This window comes from Salvelinus fontinalis, chromosome 12 (assembly GCF_029448725.1).
Source record: "Salvelinus fontinalis isolate EN_2023a chromosome 12, ASM2944872v1, whole genome shotgun sequence".
NCBI classification, from domain to species: domain Eukaryota; kingdom Metazoa; phylum Chordata; class Actinopteri; order Salmoniformes; family Salmonidae; genus Salvelinus; species Salvelinus fontinalis.
In genome coordinates, this window is record NC_074676.1 from 3,195,414 (window position 1) to 3,219,911 (window position 24,498).

At 41.3% G+C, this 24,498-nt stretch overlaps 1 protein-coding gene and 1 long non-coding RNA gene across 8 annotated transcripts in view; both read right to left on the reverse strand.

The window, feature by feature from the left end:
- LOC129866629 (membrane-associated guanylate kinase, WW and PDZ domain-containing protein 2-like) overlaps positions 1-24,498 on the reverse strand; it is a 274,270-nt gene that overhangs the window by 189,240 nt on the left and 60,532 nt on the right. The gene's annotated exons all lie outside the window — the stretch shown is intronic.
- Positions 988-19,307, reverse strand: LOC129866633 (uncharacterized). Its single transcript, XR_008761505.1, has 4 exons — positions 15,371-19,307; positions 15,189-15,264; positions 15,011-15,078; positions 988-14,881 (listed from the first exon to the last, which is right to left on the reverse strand). It is a non-coding gene; the product is annotated as an uncharacterized LOC129866633 (long non-coding RNA).

Here is a 24,498-nt window from a genome sequence, read left to right on the forward strand (position 1 = left end):
GCACCACACACCAGGCCTATACTGTGCTTTGAGAATCCAGTGTGCCCTGTTCCTGCTCCCCGCACTAGCCTAGTGGTGCGTGTCTCCAGTCCGGTACCACCAGTTCCGGCACCACGCACATGGCCTACTGTGCGCCTCAGCAGGTCAGAGTCGGCCGCCTGCCCAGGGCTATCTGAGCTGCCCGCCTGCCCAGCTCCATCTGAGCTGCCCGCCTGCCCAGCTCCATCTGAGCTGCCCGCCTGCCCAGCTCCATCTGAGCTGCCCGCCTGCCGAGCTCCATCTGAGCTGCCCGTCTGCCCAGCGCCGTCTGAGCTGCCCGTCTGCCCAGCGCCGTCTGAGCTGCCCGTCTGCCCAGCGCCGTTTGAGCTGCCCGCCTGCCCAGCGCAATCTGAGCTGCCCGCCTGCCCAGCGCCATCTGAGCTGCCCGCCTGCCCAGCGCCATCTGAGCTGCCCGCCTGCCCAGCGCCGTCTGAGCCTCCCGTATGTCCCGAGCCGTCAGAGCCGCCCGTATGTCCCGAGCCGTCAGAGCCACCCGTCTGTCCCGAGCCGTCAGAGCCACCCGTCTGTCCCGAGCCGTTAGAGCCGCCCGCCAGTCAGGAGCCGCCGGAGCCGCCCGCCAGTCAGGAGCCGCCGGAGCCGCCCGCCAGTCAGGAGCCGCCGGAGCCGCCCGCCAGTCAGGGGCCGCCTGAGCCGCCCGCCAGTCATGAGCTGCCCGCCAGTCATGAGCTGCCCGCCAGTCATGAGCTGCCCTCCAGTCATGAGCTGCCCTCCAGTCATGAGCTGCACTCCAGTCATGAGCTGCCCTTCAGTCCAGAGCTGCCATTCAATCCAGAGCTGCCATTCAGTCCAGAGCTGCCATTCAGTCCAGAGCTGCCATTCAGTCCAGAGCTGCCCTTCAGTCCAGAGCTGCCTCTCTGTCCGGAGCTGCCCTTCAGTCCGGAGCTGCCCCTCTGTCCTGAGCTACCTCTCTGTCTTAAGCTACCTCTCTGTCATAAGCTACCTCTCTGTCATGAGTTGTCCCTCAGTCCGGAGGTTGTCTCTCAGTCACCTTGGTGAAGGTTCCTAGGCCAAGGTCGGCGGCGAGGGTCGCCACTCAAAGGACGCTAAGGAGGGGGACAAAGACAATGGTGGAGTGGGATCCTCGTCCAGCGCCGGAGCCGCCACCGCGGACAGATGCCCACCCAGACCCTCCCCTAGAGTTTTAGGTGGTGCGTTCGGAGTCCGCACCTCAGGAGGGGGGTACTGTCACGTTCTGACCATAGTTCTTGTGTGTTTTACGTGTTTTAGTGTTGGTCAGGACGTGAGCTGGGTGGGCATTCTATGTTGTGTGTCTAGTTTGTCTGTTTCTATGTTTGGCCTAATATGGTTCTCAATCAGAGGCAGGTGTTTTGTGTTGTCTCTGATTGGGAATCATATTTAGGTGGCTTGTTTTGTGTTGGGATTTTGTAGGTGGTTGTTTCCTGTCTTTGTGTTCATTGCACCAGAGAGGACTGTTTCGGTTTGCCACGTTTGTTATTTTTGTATTTGTAAGTGTTCACTGTTTAACCTCTCTGGGATATAGGGGGTGCTGTTTCGACTTAGGGAAAATTGGTCTCCAAATTAAACTGCCTAGTACTCAATTCTTGCTCGTACAATATGCATATTATTGCTATTATTGGATAGAAAACACTCTCTAGTTTCTATAGCCGTTTGAATTATGTCTCTGAGTGGAACAGAACTCATTCTACAGCACTTTTCCTGATATGGAGTGAGATTTCAGAAATCTTGGCTTCTGGTCCCAGGTCAGTTTTAATGTCCCTGTAAATGCTATGAGGATACAAACACTGCCCACGCCTTCCTCTAGATGTCAGTAAGTGGTGACAATTTGAATGGAGTCGATTGCGCAATCAGGGCCTGTATAAAAGGCCAAAGACCGGATGTACCGTTCTTTTGCTCCCTGCGCCTGACGCACGATGGACGTCGGACCTGCTCTCTTTCCAAGCTGTTGTTTAGCCAGTAATATATCGCCGGTCATGTTTTTACTCGTTATAGGTGTTAAAAACATCATAAGGTAGTTAATTTAAACCGTTTTATAGCAATTTATATCCTTTTAGTGCGATTTTGAGGCATTGCTTTGTGATGCACTTTGAAGCGCCGGGCACGTTTCGGGGTCCCGGTCGAACGTTAGTGGGCATTTCGACGGACAAGAGGACATCTTTCGACCAAAAGAAGATTAGACCCAAGAAAGGATACATTGCCCAAGATTCTGATGGAAGATCACCTCATAGTAAGAAATATTTAAGATGATAAATCGTTGTTCTGTCGAAAAATGATAAACGCATATTCCGCCATTTTTTTTGGTATAGCTTCGCTTGGCGAACCCTGTATTGCACAGTAAGGATAATTTTAGAAATGTAATTCAGCGATTGCATTAAGAACTAATTTGTCTTTCGATAGCTGTCCAACTTATATTTTTTTAGTCAAGTTTATGAATAGTTATTCATGAGACAAGATCACTGTCAAATATGGCGCCCGACATTTTCAGGCTAGTTTTGCTAGTATTGTCATTGTATAACCACGTTTTTCTGTGGCTAAATATGCACATTTTCGAACAAACTCTATATGTATGTTGTAATATGATGTTACAGGAGTGTCATCGGAAGAATTCTGAGAAGGTTAGTGAAAAAATTTATATATTTTGGCGATGATTACGTTATCGCTCTCTTTGGCTTGAATCAATGCACATGTGGTATGCTAATATAACGATTTATTGTGTTTTCGCTGTAAAACACTTAGAACATCTGAAATATTGTCTGAATTCACAAGATCTGTGTCTTTTCATTGCTGTGAGCTGTGTATTTTTAAGAAATGTTTTATGATTAGTAATTAGGTAATACACGTTGCTCTCTGTATTTATTCTAGTCGAGTTGTGATGGTGGGTGCAATTGTAAACTATGATTTATACCTGAAATATGCACATTTTTCTAACAAAACCTATCCTATTCAATAAATATGTTATCAGACTGTCATCTGATGAGGTTTTTTCTTGGTCAGTGGCTATCAATATCTTTATTTGGCCGAATTGGTGATAGCTACTGGTGGAGAAAAAAAATGGTGGACAAAGAAAAATGGTGTCTTTTGCTAACGTGGTTAGCTAATAGATTTACATATTTTGTCTTCCCTGTAAGACATTTTAAAAATCTGAAATGGTGGCTTTATTCACAAGATCTGTATCTTTCATTTGGTGTCTTGGACTTGTGATTTTATGATATTTAGAATTTTCCTTTTCATTGTGACGCGATGCTAATAAGTGAGGGGGGGGTTGGGGGTGCTTGTCAGTTGGGACGCTAGCGTCCCAACTATCCCAGAGAAGTTAAGTCTATTAAACATGTTGAGCACTGGCTACGCTGCGTGTTGGTCCGATCCCTGCTACACCTCCTCTTCTCGTGAAGAGGAGGAAGGCTGCCGTTACACCGACAGTTACAGTGAAGGACATTTTGACACTTTAGAGCTCAATAACTCTCTTAATTTAATAGTTTGCAACACAAATATTTCTGGGTCAAAAGAAGGGTAAGAGTTGAGTGATTTAACATAATATTTATACATATAAATCTTTTTATGTTAAATGAATGGCATTCGGACACCAAATTTACGTCTCGTCTTTGACCCCCATACAGAAATAGTTTGTCGAGATCAGTGTGGAAGAACTTGACTGGCCTGCACAGAGCCTTGACCTCAACCCTATCGAACACCTTTGGGATGAATTGGAACGCCGACTGCAAGCCAGGCCTAATCGCCCAACATCCGTGTCCGACCTCACTAATGCTCTTGTGACTGAATGGAAGCAAGTCCCCATAGCAATGTTCCAAAATGTAGTGAAAAGCCTTCCCAGAAGAGTGGAGGCTGTTATAGCAGCAAAGGAGGGACCAACTCCATATTAATGCCCATGTTTTTGGAATGAGATGTTTGACAAGCAGGTGTCCACATACATTTGGTCATGTAGTGTATGATAAACGGAATACTGTTCATTTCTTTATTATCAAATGAGGAGAGACAAACTTATCACACAAGTCAGAGTTATACATGAACTGAATCTTTATTAGTGAGAGCTTTGCAATAGCGATGGCTGGTCGACGAATCACGCTAAGGTGATTCGTTGAGAGCCCCGAGACAAAAGTACAAAGGTCTTTTATAGCCAAGATACACCCCTTTCAAGTGTGATGGCATTTTCCTGTATTACCAAATGAGGAGTTACAAACTACACACCAGTCAGAGTTATACCTAAACTTCATCTTTAATGAGCTTTAAGCTTTAGCCTTTGACTTTCAACAATTCACTATCTATAATGAATTTTGAGAGCCCCTACAGAAGAATACAAAGATCTTTTATAGCCAAGATACACCCCTCTCAACTTACATGACGAACCACAAATCTTAGGAACAGTTCACAAAGGTTAAGATTTGTATGAAAGATATCTATAAAACATAGCAGACAGTTACTGCTGTGTCAACAGTTCTCATTGTAAAGACCAGTGTCTGGCCCCCTCCTACTCCAAACTGGAACCCGTCTCACCCTGGTATGGTATAGCACAAAAACATTACCTTTACTATCTGGAATGCTCTTTAGGCTTTATTACCCAAAGACATCGTAAATCTCCTCTGTCAGTGCTATCTCATAGAGGCCCATCCTCAGTGGAACACACACACACAATAGTCGACAGAATCCTCTATTCTGTCGAATAAAACAACCATTCTAATGCAATACAAAGATTATAATATAATTTTACAAGCACTATAACATAATCTTGCAATTTTCCACGACACAACCTACATGACGAACAACAGATATATAGAATGGGTCACAAGGTTAAGATTTGTATGAAAGATACCTGCACAGAGCCCTGACCTCAACCCCATCGAACACCTTTGGAATGAATTGGAACGCCGACTGCAAGCCAGGCCTAATCGCCCAACATCAGTGTCCGACCTCACTAATGCTCTTGTGACTGAAAGAAGCAAGTCCCCGCAGCAATGTTCCAAAATGTAGTGAAATGACAGAAGTATTTTTAAATACCAGCTTGTTATATTTCGGTAACACTTCATTTGACGCATAGAGTCATGATGCAATCATAACCATGTTATAACAGCTGACATAAATTGCCATAACCTGTCAATATTGTCATAACACTGTAATTCCATATTTTTAGACCTGTTGTGACATATATTGTGTTATTTTATGGCTGGTTATGACACCTACATAAGAGTGTCAAAGCCTACAAAACCTACCACAAGGTAAACCATTCAATTAAACATTTGCCTACTTGTAATCAGTGTGTTCATGTTACTTATTATTACATTTAAAGTACCAGTCATAAGTTTGGACACACCTACTCATTCCAGGGTTTTTCTTTATTTGTACTATTTTCTACATTGTAGAATAATAGTGAAGACATGAAAACTATGAAATAACACACATGGAATCATGTAGTAACCAAAAAAGTGTTAAACAAATCCAAATATATATATTTGAGATTCTTCAAAGTAGCCACCCTTGCCTTGATGACATCTTTGCACACTCTTGGCATTCTCTCAACCAGCTTCATGAGGTAGTCACCTGGAATGCATTTCAATTAATTAATTAATCTAACTGCAGTGTCTAATTTACAGTAGCTATTGCATCGAAGAAATACCATGCTATTGTTTCAGGAAAGTGCACAACAACAAAACACTTTTATCAAGGCAACTTCATTACATTCAGTAATGTTGTTCTGATTTGTCATTCTGAGGGTCCCAGAGATAAAATGTAGCGTAGTTATGTTTGATAAAATCAATATTTATATCCTAACACGGTCCATGTTGTATACAGCGTTTCGCATGAATTCCGACTCCTTCAACTTGCAACAAAACAATCTATGAAATCTAAATGGCTAAACTTTGTTTCAACCAGTCAAGTTCTGTGCAGTCCTCAGACACTCTAGAAGGCAAACAAACTTTGTTTCATCGTTCTATATTACGTATTGGCTACACAACACGTCTATTAGCCCACGAAGGACAGACATCATTGCGCACCAATGAGACGGGCGGTGTTCACTTGATTTTTATTTGATTTATTTTACCTTTATTTAACTAGGCAAGTCAGTTAAGAACTAATTCTTATTTTCAATGATGGCCTAGGAACAGTGGATTAACTGCCCTGACAGTCTCTTGGTCCAATGACCACCTATCGTTTTGAAACATAGCTCGCTAGATAGCCAATGAGGTGGGCTTTACATGAGTATGTGATGGCCCTTTGTAGGAGTAACAGCCATTGTCCTCTGGCTGCACGCAACACGGCTCATTCTCCATTGAAAATCCACAGGACACAGGGACGTTTACATTACGCAGCACTTGAAAAGTACAACATGGCTACTAGGAGCACGAATGCTAAATCAAACCGAGTATACACATTTGGATGAGTAATGTAAGATATGTAAACATTATTCAAGTGAAATTATTTAAAGTGGCATTGTTTAAAGTGACTAGTGATCCATTTATAAAGTGGCCAGTGATTGGGTCTCAATATGGGCAGCAGCCTCTCTGAGTTAGTGATTGCAGTTTAGCAGTCTGATGGCCTTGAGACAGAAGCTCTTTCTCAATCGCTCGGTCCCAGCTTTGATGCACCTGTACTGACCTCGCCTTCTGGATGATAGCGGTGTGAACAGGCAGTGGCTCGGGGTTGTCCTTAATTACATTTACATTACATTTAAGTCATTTAGCAGACGCTGTTATCCAGAGCGATTTACAAATTGGAAAGTTCATACATATTCATCCTGGTCCCCCCGTGGGGAATGAACCCACAACCCTGGCGTTGCAAGCGCCATGCTCTACCAACTGAGCCACACGGGACCTTAATGATCTTTTTGGCCTTCCCGTGACATCGGGTTCTGTAGGTGTTATGTAGTGCAGGTAGTTTGCCCTCGGTGATGCATTGGGCAGACCGCCCCACCCTCTGGAAAGCCTTGCGGTTGAGGGCGGTGCAGTTTCCGTACCAGGCTGTGATACAGCCCGACAGGATGCTCTCGGTTGTGCATCTGTAAAGGTTTGTCAGGATTTTGCATGACAAGCCAAATTTCTTCAGCCTCCTGTGGTTGAAGAGGTGCTGTTGGGCATTCTTCACCACACTATCTGTGTGGGTGGGCCATTTCATTTTGTCTGTGATGTGTACGCCCGGGAACTTAAAACTTTCCACCTTCTCCATGGCTGTCTCTTCGATGTGGATAGGGGATGCTCCCTCTGCTGTTTCCTGAAGTCCACGATCATCTCCTTTGTTTTGTTGACGTTGAGTGAGAGGTTGTTTTCCTGACACCACACTCCGAGTGCCCTCACCTCATCCCTGTAGGCTGTCTCGTCGTTGTTGGTGATCAAGCCCACTACTGTAGAGTCATCTGCAAACTTGATGATTGTGCTGGAAGTGTGCATGGCCATGCAGTCGTGGGTGAACAGGGAGTATAGGAGAGGGCTGAGCACACATCTTTGTGGGGGCCCAGTGTTGAGGGTCAGCGAAGTGGAGATGTTTTTTCCTACCTACACCACCTGGGGGCGGCCCGTCAGAAAGTCCAGGACCCAGTTGCACAGTGAGGGGTTGAGACCCAAGGACTCCAGCTTGATGATGAGCTTGGAGGGTACTATGGTGTTGAATGCTGAGCTGTAGTCAATGAACAGCATTCTTACATATGTATTATTTTTTTCCTGATGGGATAGGGCAATGTGCAGTTCGATGGCGATGGCGATTGAGTCAACTGTGGACCTGTTGGGGCGGTATGCAAACTGAAGTGGGTCTAGGGTGGCCGGTAAGCTGGTGGTGATATGATCCTCGACTAGCCTCTCAAAGCACTTCATGATGACAGAAGTGAGTGCTATGGGGCGGTAGTCATTTAGTTCAGTTATCTTTGCCTTCTTTGGTACAGGAACAATGGTAGCCATCTTGAAGCATATGGGGACAACAAACTGGGATAGGGAGAGATTAAATATGTCCGTTAACACACCAGCCAGCTGGTCTGCGCATGCTCTGAGGACACGGCTAGGGATGCCGTCTGGGCCATCAGCCTTGCGAGCGTTAACATGTTTAAATGTTTTACTCACGTCAGCCACTGAGAAGGAGAGGGTGTTAGCGAGCCGTGACGGTGGCACTGTATAATCCTCAAAGTTGGACAAAGAAGGTGTTTAGTTTGTTTGGAAGCGTGACGTCGGTATCCGTGATGTGGCTGTTTTGGTTTTTGTAGTCCGTGATTTCCTGTAGACCCTGCCACATACGTCTCGTGTCTGAGCCGTTGAATTGCGACTCCACCTTGTCCCTGTACAGGCATTTCGCTAGTTTGATTGCCTTGCGGAGGGAATAATTACACTGTTTATATTCAGCTATATCATAAGACCTCTTTCCATGGTTAAATGCAATGGATCGCGCTTTCAGTTTTACGCGAATGCCGCCATCCATCCACGGTTTCTGGTTAGGGTAGGTTTTAATAGTCACAGTGGGTGTGACATCTCCAATGCACTTTTTTATAAATGGCGATTGGTCAGACCAGCATTGAATGGTTCTCGTCACAGGTACATCCTGATTGAGTTTCTGCCTATAAGCCAGGGCGAGCAAGATGGCGTCGTGGTCGGATTTGACGAAGGGAGGGCAGGGGAGGGCTTTGTATGCATCGCGGAAGTTAGAGTAGCAGTGGTCGAGAGCATTAGCCCTACGTGTTGTGCAATCAATATGCTGATAAAATGTAGGTAACATTGATCTAAAATTTGCTTTGTTAAAATCCCCAGCTACAGTAAATGCAGGCTCTGGGTATATAGTTTCCAGTTTACTACATAGAGTCAGGTGAAGTTCCTTGAGGGCCATCTTGGTGTTCGCTTGAGGGGAGGATGTACACAGCTGTGACTATAACTGACGAGAATTCTCTTAGTAGGTAGAATGGCCGGCATTTGATTGTAAGGAATTCTAGGTCGGGTGAGCAGAAGGACTTGAGTTCCTGTGTGTTGTTATGATCACACCATGAGTTGTTAATCATTAAGCATACACCCCCACACTTCCTCTTCCCAGAGAGGTGTTTATCTCTGTCGGCGTGATGCATGGAGAAGCCCGGTGGCTGGACCGATTCCGACAGCATATCCCGAGAGAGCCATGTTTCTATGTAACAGAGAATGATGTCTCTCTGGAAGGCAACCCTTGCTCGAATTTTGTCTACCTTGTTGTCAAGAGACTGGACGTTGGGGAGTAGTATACATTTACATTACATTTAAGTCATTTAGCAGACGCTCTTATCCAGAGCGACTTACAAATTGGTGCATTCACCTTATGACATCCAGTGGAACAGCCACTTTACAACAGTGCATCTAAATCTTTTAAGGGGGGGGGGGTCAGAAGGATTACTTTATCCTATCCTAGGTATTCCTTAAAGAGGTGGGTGGGTATACTTGGGAGCAGTGACCAAAGCCTGACCAGAAGACCGCTCCGTCTGCAACGCTGTTGTTTTCGGTCAGCTGCTGGGATTAGATCCATTGTCCTGGGTGGTGGTCCGAAGAGAGGATCTGCTTTGGGAAAGTCGTATTCCTGGTCGTAATGTTGGTAAGTTGATGTTGCTCTTATATCCAATAGTTCCTCCCGGCTGTATGTAATAAGATTTCCTGGGGTAACAATGTAAGAAATAATACATTAAAAAAATTACTGCATAGTTTCCTAAGAACGTGAAGCGAGGCGACAATCTCTGTCGGCGCCATTTTTTCTGTGTTGTTGTAGACAGAAAGACTTGGATAGAATGTTTCCCATCGGCATAACTGCTTGGGATGCAGAATACAAAGTTTTTAACATGGAGATAAATCCTTTACCAAAACCAAAGGCTCCAAAACACACCATAAATAGTTCCATTCTAGCCTATCAAAGGCTTTTTCTGCATCCAAACTAAAAAGTGGGTTGTTTTCAGACTCATTTATGATATGGAATAGACGTCTAATATTGTCTGAGGCTAAATTACCCTTTATAAACCCAGTTTGATCGCTGCTTGTCCTACAAGCAGTTCTAATCTGATGTCAAGTACCTTTGCAAACAGCTTGAGCTATGTTGTAATAAGGCTTAAGGGCCTATACATTTTACAGTCTAGGGGAGATTTGCCCTTTTTTAACAAAACTATAATCAATGAGGTGTTTTGTTCTGGAATTCTCCATGTTTTAATGCATGATTGATAGATCCAAGAATTAGTGGCCCAACAATATCCCATATTTCAAGAAACATCTCAGGAGGGAAACCATCAAGTCATGGTGATTTGCCTCTTTTCATAGATGTTAATGATTCCTGAGTTCTTCAAGAGGAAGTGGGGAATCAAGGAATCCAGATTGCTCTCTGTCGAGTTTGGGAAGGCCCAATGATGATAAGAGGTGTGTCATCTTACTGTGATCAGGGTCCGCCTCTGACGTATATAATTGGGAATAAAACTGCCATAACAAATCATTAATTTCTGCCCGGTCATGTGATATCTTACCAGTTGGTGTTTGAATTGTATTGATACAAGAAAACGCCTCATTTTGCTTAAGCCTTGCAGCCAAAAGTCTACTAGCTTTCTCCCCTGCAGAATAGCATGTTACTCTTGTGCGGTGCATTATACATTTTGCTTTAGATTGTAGTAAAGTGTTATGCTCATGTTTTAATGCTGTTAAAATCTTCCCCTTTTGCTCTGTACATTTTTGTTTCTGCTCATTTTCAACCAGAGCAATCTGTTTTTCCAGATCAACTACTTTTTTACTGCGAGTTGAGATGTGAGGCAAACAAGGTACAGTTTCCCCTCAGAAAACATTTTGTCACCTCCCAAAGTGACTATGGGGATGTGGCTGTATCTTTATTAAACAATAAAAATTCTTTCAACTTTGCTGAAAGTTTTGTCAAAAATGCCTTATTCTGCAGCAATGTTGCGTTGAAGCGCCATTTTCTGTCACCTTTCTGTTTTTAGCTGTCAAGTAAGATACTATACAGGACAGCTCCATGGTCAGAAATGACTATAGGGAGCAGCTCGGTTGTCTGATTACACCTGTTTATATAGGGAGATACAAATATGTAGTGTATCCGTGAAAATGTATTATGTCTTGAAGAAAAGAAAGTGTAATCTTTGACAGTCAAATTCGTTAGATGCCAGGCATCTAAAATATTAAGCTCTGCAGAAATGAGATGAGATCACCAGAAGCCTGATCAGTTTGAGAGTGCGATGAAAGATGAGACCTATCTAACTGAGAATTACATACCTGATTAAAATCTCCTCCCACAACAAGTTGGTATTCTGAAAGATCTAATAGTCTTTTTGAGATAGAACTAAGGAAATTAGAATTCGATATGTTTGGGCAATATATTGAGGCAAAACACATCTTAGTGTGATTTATAACCGTAGTTACAAATACGAAACGTCCTTCATCGTCATTATCAGAACCATCAACAACCTGAACGCGTAGTCTTTTTTATCAAATAATATTAAAACACCTTTCATTTTATTAGTGGCTGAGGAGTGAGCAACACATTTATAGTATCTGTTTTGGAATTTATTGACATCAGAATGTTTGAGGCGGGTTTCTTGTATTAGGGCGATATCAACCTTTTTGCGTCTGATGTATTCTAAGCATTTGGTACCCTTGATAGCGGAATTCAAAGCATGGGAATTTAACTTCTTATGGCTGCAGGGGCAGTATTGAGTAGCTTGAATGAAAGGTGCCCAGAGGTGCCCATAGTAAACTGCCTGCTCCTCAGTCCCAGTTGCTAATATATGCATATTATTATTCGTATTGGATAGAAAACATTCTGAAGTTTCTAAAACGGTTTGAATGATGTCTGTGAGTATAACAGAACTCATCTGGCAGGCAAAAACCTGAGAAAAAATCCAAACAGGAAGTGGGAATTCTGAGGCTGGTCGATTTTCAACCAAGATCCTATTAGATTCACAGTGAGATATGGATGAGTTTGCACTTCCTACGGCTTCCACTAGATGTCAACAGTCTGTAGAACCTTGGCTGATGCCTCTACTGTGAAGTGGGGCCGAAAGAGACAGGAATTAGTCAGGTCTATCATGACCTGACCATGCTCTGACCATGCGCGTTCACATGAGAGGGAGCTATGTTCCATCGCACATCTGAAGTCAATGTAATTCTCCGGTTGGAACGTTATTCAAGATTTATGTTAAAAACATTCTAAAGATTGATTCAATACATCGTTTGACATGTTTCTACTGGCTGTTACGGAACTTTTGGACATTTCGTCTGCTTTTAGTGAACGCGCTTCCTGACGTTGGATTTGATTACCAAACACGCTAACAAAAATAGCTATTTGGACATAAATGATGGACATTACCGAACAAAATGAAAATTTCTTGTGGAAGTGGGAGTCCTGGGAGTGCATTCCGACGAAGATCAGCAAAGGTAAGTGAAGATTTATAATGCTTTTTATGAGTTTTGTTGACTGCACAATTTGGCGGGTAACTGTATGGCTTGCTTTTTTGGCTGAACGCTGTTCTCAGATTATTGAATATTGTGCTTTTGCTGTAAAGCTTTTTGAAATCTGACACAGCGGTTGCATTAAGAACAAGTGTATCTTTAATTCTATGTAAAACATGTATCTTTCATCAAAGTTTATGATGAGTATTTATTATTTGACGTGGCTATCTGCAATTTCTCCGGATATTTTGGAGGCATTGCTGAACATGGCGCCAATGTAAACTGAGGATTTTGTATATAAATATTAACTTTATCGAACAAAACATATGTATTGTGTAACATGAAGTCCTATGAGTGTCATCTGATGAAGATCAAAGGTTAGTGATTAATTTTATCTCTATTTCTGGTTTTTGTGACTCCTGTCTTTGGCTGGAAAAATGACTGTGTTTGTCTGTGATTTTGCGGTGACCTAACATAATCGTTTGTGGTGCTTTCGCTGAAATCGGACGCTTTGGCGGGATTAACAACAAGATTACCTTTAAAATGGTATAAGATGCATGTATGTTTGAGGAATTTTAATTATGAGATTTCTGTTGTTTGAATTTGGCGCCCTGCACTTTCACTGGCTATAATTGGTAGATTTGGATAGAAAACACTCTAAAGTTTCTAAAACTATTATAATTATAATAATATTATTGCCACTGTAGATTCGGTGTTACCGTTGAATTTCAATTTTCTTCACTTGTACAGTGGTTCCTTTAAGTAATTATAACGTCATAACGAGTCAAGCAAAACATGTACAATTAAGAGGAATATGTTAGTTAACGAAGAGACAAACGATTGTACATATCTTTTTGTCATAAAGTTAATTTACAAAATGGCTATCTAGCAAGTTTTTTTTCAGTCATATCCAATACAAAGTGTATCAAACTCCATTCTTTGAATGATTCTGTGCCTGCATGTATGTATTACAATTACACACCTCAGCAGTATTAATCACTCCTGCTCCTGGGACATCAATGATTACACATTGTAACTATGCAATAGACTAGAAACATGATTTAAGTAAATGCTGATTTGTAATTCATATATACAGAATAAAAAACAGTACATCCTACCAGCACGCCCACAAGCGAGCCACTCAGGCGGAGAATGACGCGTGGAAGAGAGCAGGAATGAGATGGGAGTAACAATCCAGGCTATTTACTCTCAGACTAGCATAATAATGTTGTTATGAAACAATCAATCAATCAATCAATTTTATTTTATATAGCCCTTCGTACATCAGATAATATCCCGAAGTGCTGTACAGAAACCCAGCCTAAAACCCCAAACAGCTAGAATGCAGGTGTAGAAACAAGCAGGGAGCAGGTTTCGAACCCTCAACATTCTAGCCCGGTATGCAATCGACTGTGCACAAATGTATTAATTGGGGTTGGGGCCGATTGTGGCTAAAAACACTTTATCAATTGGAATCTTCAACATGTGGAAAGGAGAAAAAGTATTATTATTCGTTTTTCACAAGTGTAGCAGGATGGGCTATTAGCTGAACAATTGACTATTCAACCTTTACTAAAGAACTGTCTAATAGCAAAGCTAGGTGTGAAACACCCCCCAACTTGAGCTAGGTGTGAACCCCCCCCAAAAAATAATTTGTACTATCTTGCCACATCTACCTACACACGGGTAATGTTCAGAAAAATATATATATATATTGGTCATGGCTCCCGAGTGGCACAGCGGTCTAAGGCACTGCATCTTGGTGCGAGAGGCTTTACTACAGTCCCTGGTTGGAATTCAGGCTGTATCACATCCGTCCGTGATTGGGAGTGCCATAGGGTGGTGCACAATTGGCCCAGCGTCATCCGGGTTTGGCCGGGGTAGGCCTTCATTATAAATAAGAATTTGTTCTTACCTGACTTGCCTAGTTAAATAAAGGTTAAATTGTTAGATTGTTCTATATTTTTACTATTTTCTACATTGTAGAATAATAGTGAAGACATCCCAAATGTAGCAGGTGTAGCCCATCATGCAAATGTTTCCTATTAGCAGGACAATATACTTTTTATAACACGGCTACTGTTGTGAAAATCCCTCAACTTGCAATGTATTCGATGCTTAAGTACTCTAAAGTGTTACCTTTCTAACTCAAAACAGCAGTACAGTATTTGTTCATCAACATCTTTATGCTTTTGTTAATAAAATAACGGGAAAAAAGACATTCAAATGCGGATGTTTATATAAACTACATTTTAGTCGCACTTCCACCCAGCTCCACGACCACAGGTAAAACCAGGCTGAGATGATCAATGTATTTGTTGCATTGTTGTAGCGTCAATTTCGCTAGCCAAAACATCTTGATGGCCTTGACCAGTTCATCTTTGCCTGTCGGCTTGGCAGAGTTACGGATGAATGTTTTCAGTTGAAGCCAAACAAGTTCGATCGGGTTTAAATCAGGAGACCTACATGTAGAGATGAAAAAAATATTTTTAGATATACTGTAGGCCTACCGAAGGTGTTAGGTAGGTCTTAGGTAGGTATTTTATTTATTTTTATTTTACCTTTATTTTACTACATAAAGGTCTACTTACTCTGCTGGCGTCTTGACCCAGTTTATGGCCTCATTTGCAATGCAAAACAATGTGTTTTGGGTCATTGTCTGCATTTGGAGAAGAAAAAGATACATTTACCCTAACAAGTCAAAATTAGGTACAATAATAGAAATACACATGTAAATAGGCCTAAACGTAAATATTGCTATAATCCTACCTTGAAAGAAATGATGTGTACCCAGAAACACCGCTCTGACCGTCATGTTCCTCAAAGAAATCTCGAGCCATGATATCTGAAAAAGGAGGCAAGAGTGAAATATTGTGGAACACATAACAGTCCGTGAGGTGTAGGCTACAATATTTTTATGTACCTTTTGCTATGTAAATAGCCAAACTTACCATCAATAATCCAATATGGGCCTCGTGCCTGGCGAGAAATTGCCCCCCACACATGGAGTTTGAGCGGATGCTTGGGACTTGGCTTGCTTGATCTTCTTCCTTTTTTTCTGTAGCAATTTTGAGCAAATTGCTCAAAGGCCACGGGTGATTCGTCTGTATAGATGACATTATTGAATGTCTCGCCAGCTTTGATCCATGCCTGGGCCTGCAGGACGCAAAGTTCTTTGTTTGTCAGACGAATCATTTGGTCGAAACTACAGAACAGTACAAAACAAGCGAACACACATGGTTAATGTTCTGATCATTTAAAAAAAATATATAAATAAAACATTTTTTACCGAGCCTTTCCCAAGTCCACGCAAGTTTCTTCAACTGTTTTCAGCCTGTAATTAGAGCGATGTCGATGTCGTGTCGTGATGCCAGCAGATTACAGATTGCCTTTGCCAATCGCTCATCATCTTCATGAATATAAGCAAGTGATGTCTGCTAAATGACAAAGTTAGGTTTCTCCAGAAATAAATAATTAACTGGCTTTATTTACAAATTAGTGAGAATGTCTCACCCCGTGTTCAAAAATTGCCTTTTTTCTAGCTCACTCTAGGTTAGATGAAAAGGAAACCTCCAAAATATTGTTACTTTTTAAACAAAGCGGTTATTATTATTATTTAATTAATTTAGAATGATATAAAAGCCCCTTAGATATTCTCACAGATCCTAATGGAAAATGCCCCTTAGAGATTAATTTAGAGCCCTCCAATAAATGTAATTATTGGCGGAGAGTCACATCATTGTAAAAAAAAAAAAAAGTGATATACTGTAGGCCTACCATAGGTGAAATGAGTCTCACTTGTGTTGAGTAATGTGCTGTTAAAAAATGGTGTAGGTCTTATATATTTAAAGAGCATATTGAAGTTAGAAGCAAAAGCCTACAACTACTTTAGCATCGTTTCACGCTGCTCTGAGGCAAGCATGGGGACAGGTCTTGATAAATCAATTAGATTTTTATTTTCACTTCATCTCCTTTTGGGTATTGGTTAGACAAGAATTAGAAAATTAGGGTGCAGAAATGTTATGCTCTTAGTGTAACCGTTATTTCACTAGTTAAAAAGAACAAATTCTTATTTACAAGGACAGCCTACTCCTTCCTCCCGTTGTACAGCACTATATTTTCCATTCCATCCTAGAGGAAACCCTGAGGGTTTATTTTTTTGTTTGTAAAGTCAAATTTAATTTCTCTCGAAAGCAGTTCCTCCAGGGATTCCTTGACTGCTCGTTTCACCATTTAAGTGTAAACTTAAATGTTTTATTACCATAGCATTTTTTTATGTTCACTATAGTTATGTACTTGGAAATGTATCAAGTGACCAATTCGGCCACTTGTGTACATCTGGGCAAACTCGTGAGGGACACCTGGGAGACTTGATACAAAATATTATGTTGAGCTCTCATTCTTGAACGTATCAGTCTGAAGCTTTGCACATACACTGCCACCCTCTTGTGGACAACATCACCATTACACCCAGCTTCCTAGGTAAATGTATGGCCTTTCTTTTTTGCATTGCAAAGATGATGCAAAAAATAAATAAATAGAAAACACATGTTTGTTTGCTTTGACTTTCACCAGTTCTCTTTGGTCGCAATGTCATTTTTAGATAAGCAGCTGTGTTACCAGGGTGGAGTTTGGTGCGGTGTGAGGAGAACTGGAAAGTTGTGACTTTCACACCTACAGTAGCCGGGCTACAAAGTGTCCATTGTCCTGCTAATCGGGCTACAAGTGTTTGAAAACCTGTTTTCAAAAAGCCACCAGCTGTCCATCAGTAATGTAAATAAAAACACAGCATCTTGTGTACATTCTTTACTGTAACCACAATCTCACAAATAATTTGTATCTACCTTTCCAATTACTTTTAGTCTTTGGGATTACAAATGTGTGCTTTTCACAAAATTTTTCGTTAAAACCAGTTCGGATTTAATTATAACTTTTGTGTGACGCCTTTAGTGAGAGGTCTAATGCTTTAATATTTAATCATATCTCCCCTCGAATTCATATTTAAGGGGCATTTCGTGTAGACTGGCACTAAGAAAAACGGGAACGTTTCCCTAGTCAGCGCCATTATTAGTGCAATGCCCATTAAAGTGTCGCTCTGTGTTACCTCCTCCCTTCCCCATGGGCTAGGTCCGGCTCTGCAGCCCATCCCGTGCCCCCTGCTCTCGTGCCTTGAACCTCGCTCACCCACCACTACTTCAGTGGATACAGCCGGAGAACAAGATGCAGGCCTCTTTATTGTCCCTAGAATCTCTAAGCAAACAGCTGGAGACAGGGCTTTCTCCTTTGGAGCTAAATTGTTATGGAATGGTCTGCCTATCTGTGCGAGAGACGCAGACTCGGTCTTGACCTTTAAGTCTTTAGTGAAGACTCATCTTTTCAGTAGGTCCTATGATTGAGTGCAGTCTGGCCCAGGGGTGTGAAGGTGAACGGAAATGCACTGGAGCGACGAACCGCCCTTGCTGTCTCTGCCTGGCCGGTTCCCCTCTCTCCACTGGGATTCTCTGCCTCTAACCCTATTACGGGGGCTGAGTCACTGGTTTACTGGTGCTTTTCCATGCCGTCCCTAGGAGGGGTGCGTCACTTGAGTGGATTGAGTCACTGATGTGAACTTCCTGTCCGGGTTGGCGCCACCCTCGGGCTCGTGCCGTGGGGGAGATCTTGGTGGACTATACTCGGCCTTGTCTCAGGGTAGTAAGTTGGTGGTTTGAAGATATCCCTCTAGTGGTGTGGGGGCTGTGCTTCGGCAAAGTGGGTGGGGTTACATCCTTCCTGGTTGGCCCTGTCTGAGGGTATCATCGGACGGGGCCATAATGTCTCCCGACCCCTCCTGTCTCAGCCTCCAGTATTTATGCTGCAATAGTTTGTGTGTTGGGAGGCTAGGGTCAGTCTGTTATATCTGGAGTATTTCTCCTGTCTTATCCAGTGTCCTGTGTGAATTGAAGTATGCGCCCTCTAATTCTCTCTCTCTCTTTCTCTCTGAGGACCTGAGCCCTAGAACCATGCCTGGCCTGATGACTCCTTGCTGTCCCCAGTCCACCTGGTCATGTTGCTGCTCCAGTTTCAACTGTTCTGCCTGCGGCTATGGAAACCTGACCTGTTCAGCAGACGTGCTACCTTGTCTCGTACTTCCTGTTTTCGTCTTTCTCTCTCTCTCCTGCTTTCTCTAACTCTGAATGATCGGCTATAAAAAGCCAACTGTAATTTACTCCTGAGGTGCTGACCTGTTGCACCCTCTACAACCACTGTGATTATTATTATTTGACCCTGCTGGTCATCTATGAACGTTTGAACATCTTGACCATGTACTGTTATCATTTCCACCCCGGCACAGCCAGAAGACATTGTCACCAGAAACGGGACATCAAAAACGCTGGGTTCCTGTTGTTGGACTAGACACTTTGACAGCAGAGGACATCATAGCTCAAAACCAAACATGGACGCAAAAGTGGCTTTTTTTGCTTTGATTGTTTATTACTTTTAAACTTTAAAGAAAGTTGATACAGTTGAAGTCGGAAGTTTACATACACTTAGGTTGGAGTCATTAAAACTCGTTTTTCAACCACTCCACAAATTTCTTGTTAAAAAAATATAGTTTTGGTAAGTCATTTAGGATATCTACTTTGTGCATGACACAAGTAATTTCTCCAACAATTGTTTACAGACGGATTATTTCACTTATAATTCACTGTATCACAATTCCAGTGGGTCAGAAGTTTATATACACTAAGTGAAAACAAATGTGCTCTTTGAGGACAATACAGATCTATCTATTTATCTATCTATCTATTTTGAGTAAGGTCCTAGATCTGACTGACATTGAAACCCATGTTAAATATTAATCATTTAATCAAAGGACAATATCTCACAGATTACATGGAAAAAATAAATACTCACCCTGCCAAAGCAATTGAACAGCAGATGGTGCCACTGGCCTGAGCAACCTGCCTTGCGTGTGTTCATCTTTTCTTGGCGCTCCTTCTTCCGCCAAGGATCCATTCTGTAATTTTCAAAGAAGTCTATGTCACATGGATATTGCTTTAAATCAAATACATTTTGATTGCATCTAAATGGAGTGAATGTAAAACATATTTCCACTGAATGCAATTTAATTGCACTATTAAAATGTAATCTCATGGCTGCAATGGCTGTCACATGGTTACACGTGGTTATAAAAAATACAATGTTCTTGATTTACTAACAGTTAGCTAGCTAACAGTTAGTAGGCTACAAGTTATTTGGCCAGCTAACTGTATAATACAAATTCGTGCTATATGGGCAAGCTTATTTTGAATGAACAGTTAGCTAGTTAACGTTAGCTACAGCTAACACAGCCAGCCCTGTAACGTTACTTACAGTAACATGACCAACACATATATTGAAATACCATAATATCAAGATTGTACATGTATCTAGGATAACTAAGTAGCTAGCAAGAATAATTTACTTGAGTCACATTTGGTATACAATGATGACATTGGATAACACCGTTATTAATGGTAAGCTAATTGTGTGACTCTCCCTACCTAGCTACTATGATAATGTTTTCTGTTAGCTAGCTGGCTAGGTAGCTTGCAAAGCAAGTCAGCAAACAGTGTAAATATGCTAGCTACCATTGTAAGTTAGCTAGCTAAAATTATGACTGATTTGACCATTTCTGTAAAATGAAAATTCCAAAATTAACTTTACTGTTCGCTACAAGTAATCATGTTTTTGGGAAATGTCACTTTGTTAGCATACCTTGACCTACCTTTTACAATCACATTCACTGCATGGAGCAAAATGACTCGCTGAGGAAAAATTCTAATTCAAAGCTTGTGATTGGTCTATATAGAAAAATGTTTACATTTTTGGGGGAAACTGACAGGAGCAAAATAGTAATTAGCCTATAGGATGCATAATTTTTTTTTAAAAGGACCTGTAGGGGTAACTTTTGGCCAATTAATACTTATTAGATGACAAGATAAAAAATTAGAAAAGGGTCATTCCTCATTCATTTGATTTGAATCTGACATTTAAAAAAACACATAGGCTAAAAAGTTAGCTTTTTTGTTTGCAGTGTCAACGGAAATATTGAATAACGAGAAACAGAATAATGGTTTGATTATTCAAATGTTGTGTTTTAGATTATTGGTTTCCATGCATCGTAAACTATGTTTGCCTATTCGTATCTTAACCCGAACCCGTCGGGAACCGACAATATAATTGTGGATAGGCTCCATAACATGCAACCGATCACCAGAAGCTTTAGTGTCTAATACTATTAAAGAAAGCTTGAATGTCCTTCGATATTCCATTATAGGCTTTTTGAATGGTAATCCAACTCGGAATTGTAAAATCGGGAACTCGGGCCTCTTTTCTAGAGCTACTTCCTGAAGTTCACTGACGTCATCATGATTCGACCTTGATTCTTTCAGAGTTCCCAGTTGTCTTGAAAGCACCATAAATCCAGAGAATGCCAGACTTTGATGCCAAAATTTGCCCACGAAGGACGGCCGCGCCACCTTCCTGTTCAAGAGAGCACAGCACAACAAGGTGAGTCTAAAAATATATTGTATGCTCCTGCATAACTTATGTAATATGCCAGGGAAATATGTATACTGTAGCTAAGAAAGTAATACTAAGTGTATGTTGTGTAGTAAGCTATTAGTAGCCCATGTGCCTCACCTTAATCATTTGGTCTATTTTCCCCCCTTTATTTATCCTACGGTTCTGACTTGGTGTACAGGAAGAACACTGTAAGAACGGTCCATGTTCTGAATTCTGTCGCTGTACATTTCAAAAGTGCTAAACAAATAGTTATATTGACTACGTCCGTCCTAGCTCGCTCATTAATGTCTTAATCGAAATTACGGATTGCCTCTTATCCGCTTGTCGTCCCCTTATGCCATAGTTTGTACATCTCAATTGTTAGTAGAAACCACATTTGTTTAAGCAAGTCAGCCATATCAGCTGTGTTTTTTTTAAAGGCAGTAAATGAGGCTGAATTAACTGTTTCGCTGCCAGACAAGGCTCTGCTGATAACCAGGAGTAGCAGTGGTAAGGTGTTGGAACTACTGTTGAGACTTTGCTGTTGGGACAGCTTTATGTAGGATCTAACAGTTTGTGTACACCATTTGTCACCGTTATAGTGCAATTAAGAAAATCTTTGTTTTCCCCACCAAGATTTACATGCTAAAATCACCACTGCAAATGATTTTCAGTTTCGCGCTTTTACCGATACGTCACTGACTGATTGGATTACTATTGAACTGAGTTGAGTACCCCGGTACTTAAAACGCCCTTTTCTAAAAACAACATTTTCATGAAATAACTCTAAAAGTGTAAAATGTAGGCATTTTTTTCGCCTTAGCATGATCTAGTTACCACCTAGGACACCATAAACAAGACAAAGGTATAGGCATCTGTTAAACCCAAGTAACCTATAGCCTATTACATCCAAAGTAAACTTCTTAATATAGCAAAAACATGATGGGTATGATACATTTTGTGGCCAACACTGAATTATATACTTGTTATTATTAATCAGCTTGCACTCGTAGTTGCAGCCGCAGGCAGCCTCCACACACACACACACACACACACACACACACACACACACACACACACACACACACACACACACACACACACACACACACACACACACACACACACCAGGTCAAGTTGCTTAATTTGGCTGTGCTCATAACGCACTATGGCTGATAGAAGAGTATAGTCAAAAGTTGCATGGCGGTAAGTTGATGTGTGTGTGTGTGTGTGTGTGTGTGTGTGTGTGTGTGTGTGTGTGTGTGTGTGTGTGTGTGTGTGTGTGTGATTTCACATCCAGAGGATCCACATTCACTAACCACTTTGGATGAAGAGGGTCTCTGCACTGTAGCCTCTAGCGTCCACTTGAATTACCCAGCTTTCCTACCCCACACGTTCATTTTTCAAACTACACAAGGTAGCCTAAATAAAAATAAAACAAAGAATAACAAAAGCTATATTAAACATTTGAAGTTGAAAAATTGGAACTCAGTTTATAGGCTAGACTGTTATTGAATTTAGCAAAGTGGATCAGAAAATTGAGAAATTGAAACATCCAAAATAAAATGATATTATCAATTTGAACAATCGTATTAAATGATTGGATTGATAAACATTCCATGCACCCTGTTCTGGTCAAACTCCAGAAATCAAAAACTGCACCAGGTTTTTTGCCTGTTGTACATTTGGACCCCGGGCTAGGTGAGGTTTATGGATCCGGACTAGATGTTGAAATAGCAGATGTTGAAATAGATCCAACTTGTATCGCAGTAAGATACATTTGTGTCTGGTATCTAATTAGCTTCATCATGACGATAAAGAGTCCAGCAGAAATGTATTAGAAAAGAGAACCATTTTAAAAGCAACTGTGAACGAGCAAAACGGATGCAAAAAAAAAAGGGATTGCTTAAAACGAAAGCCCAATGCCCATAATGTAGATTGCGAATGTGATTGTACAGTGTTTAAAACAGGACTGGCTTACAGTGGTGAGTTTTTACTGTTGATCATGGTGTGACTTGCTAGCCCAATTTAAAAAAAGTCATAGACAATTAGCCTAGCGTTTAACCTTTATGGCTCACTCAAATTAAGCTAATGGGCTAATTTGTAATTTGTGAGCACTTTTGATGATTTTATTCATTATATTAATTAATAACAATGTCACAAAAGTACATAAAGTTGTGACTGTTAGACATAGTGTAGGCCTAGTTAGCTATGTGACTGTTAGGAGTCGTAACTTAGCTTGATTGTGTAAAAAAAATACAACACACGATAAAGCCTATACGATAGGCCTAACATGTATTTTCTACAATCATTTTAAATTTGTTAATCGATATGTCAGATGTTCTTAGGTAAAAATATAAATAAAAAAACCTATAGGTTTTGTCAAAAGACATAGAAAACAAAGCATCTCTCTATTCGACATGGATCTATTTTCTACAGATCTCACAAACCTCTCAGGAAATGGCTGGAATTCATCTACAGGTAAACTATATTGATTGTGTTATGAAATTGTCACAGCTTAACATTGAGGCTAAAGTTCAGGAATAGCACAAGATGGGTTATTTAGATGAGGGCCTGTAGGCCTAGTAGCATAAAGCGTTGAGCTACCACCTGGAATCTTGCAGCGAATTCTGGGGGTAGCCCCTGGTTCAGCGACTGTCAAGCCAATACCTTAATCATTACGCCAAGAGGTCTGAACCGCTTGTCGAGGTCGCTAGGTGATGGGTTAAGGTCTTTGCATTACCCCCTTAGGGAGAGCGTCCCTCACGTGTACACACCTCTACGATGGCCTCATGGGTGCCATCCCACTGAGTAAAGGGTCTGAATACTTAAGTAAATGTGATATTTCAGTTTTTTTATTTTTCTAAATTAGATACAAATACTAAAAACCTGTTTTTGCTTTGTCATTATGATTTATTTTGTGAAGATTGATGTGGGAAAAAACTATAATACATTTTAGAATAAGGCTGCAACGTAACAAAATATGGAAAAAGTCAAGGGGTCTGAATACTTTCCGAACTTTCACAACTAAAGTGGACAAATAACTTCTTAAAATTAAGCACATTAATCCGCTTTACAATGGGTGTAGAAGCTAACTGGCATACATAAGCAGCGCGTGAGTTTCAAGTTGGGGAAGAACATTTTCACTATAAAAATGCACCTTTATCATAAAACCATAATATTCATAATAGCAATTGTGGTCACTTTTGATAATGGTGTTTTTCCACTAACGGAACATTTGCGCATACATCCTACTACCATGTGAGCATTGCTGCACTTATGATATGAAGAAATATCCTAATAGTTTATCAACATTTTAAGCTAAATCTGTTGCGTCAGCCTCATTGCACGAAAAAGTGTTTGGGATGCTAGTGGGTGGTATTCATTTGGGATTTATCACATCCCACAACTGTCCCAGACTATGTTTGGAAAATGTATTTCTCACACAGAATAGGTAACTTTTGTACTATGGGCTATAGAATATTGACATAGGCTAGTGCTTTTGCTGTTCGTTAGACCTACTCATCTTGTAGGCTGATGAAAAGTAAATGTG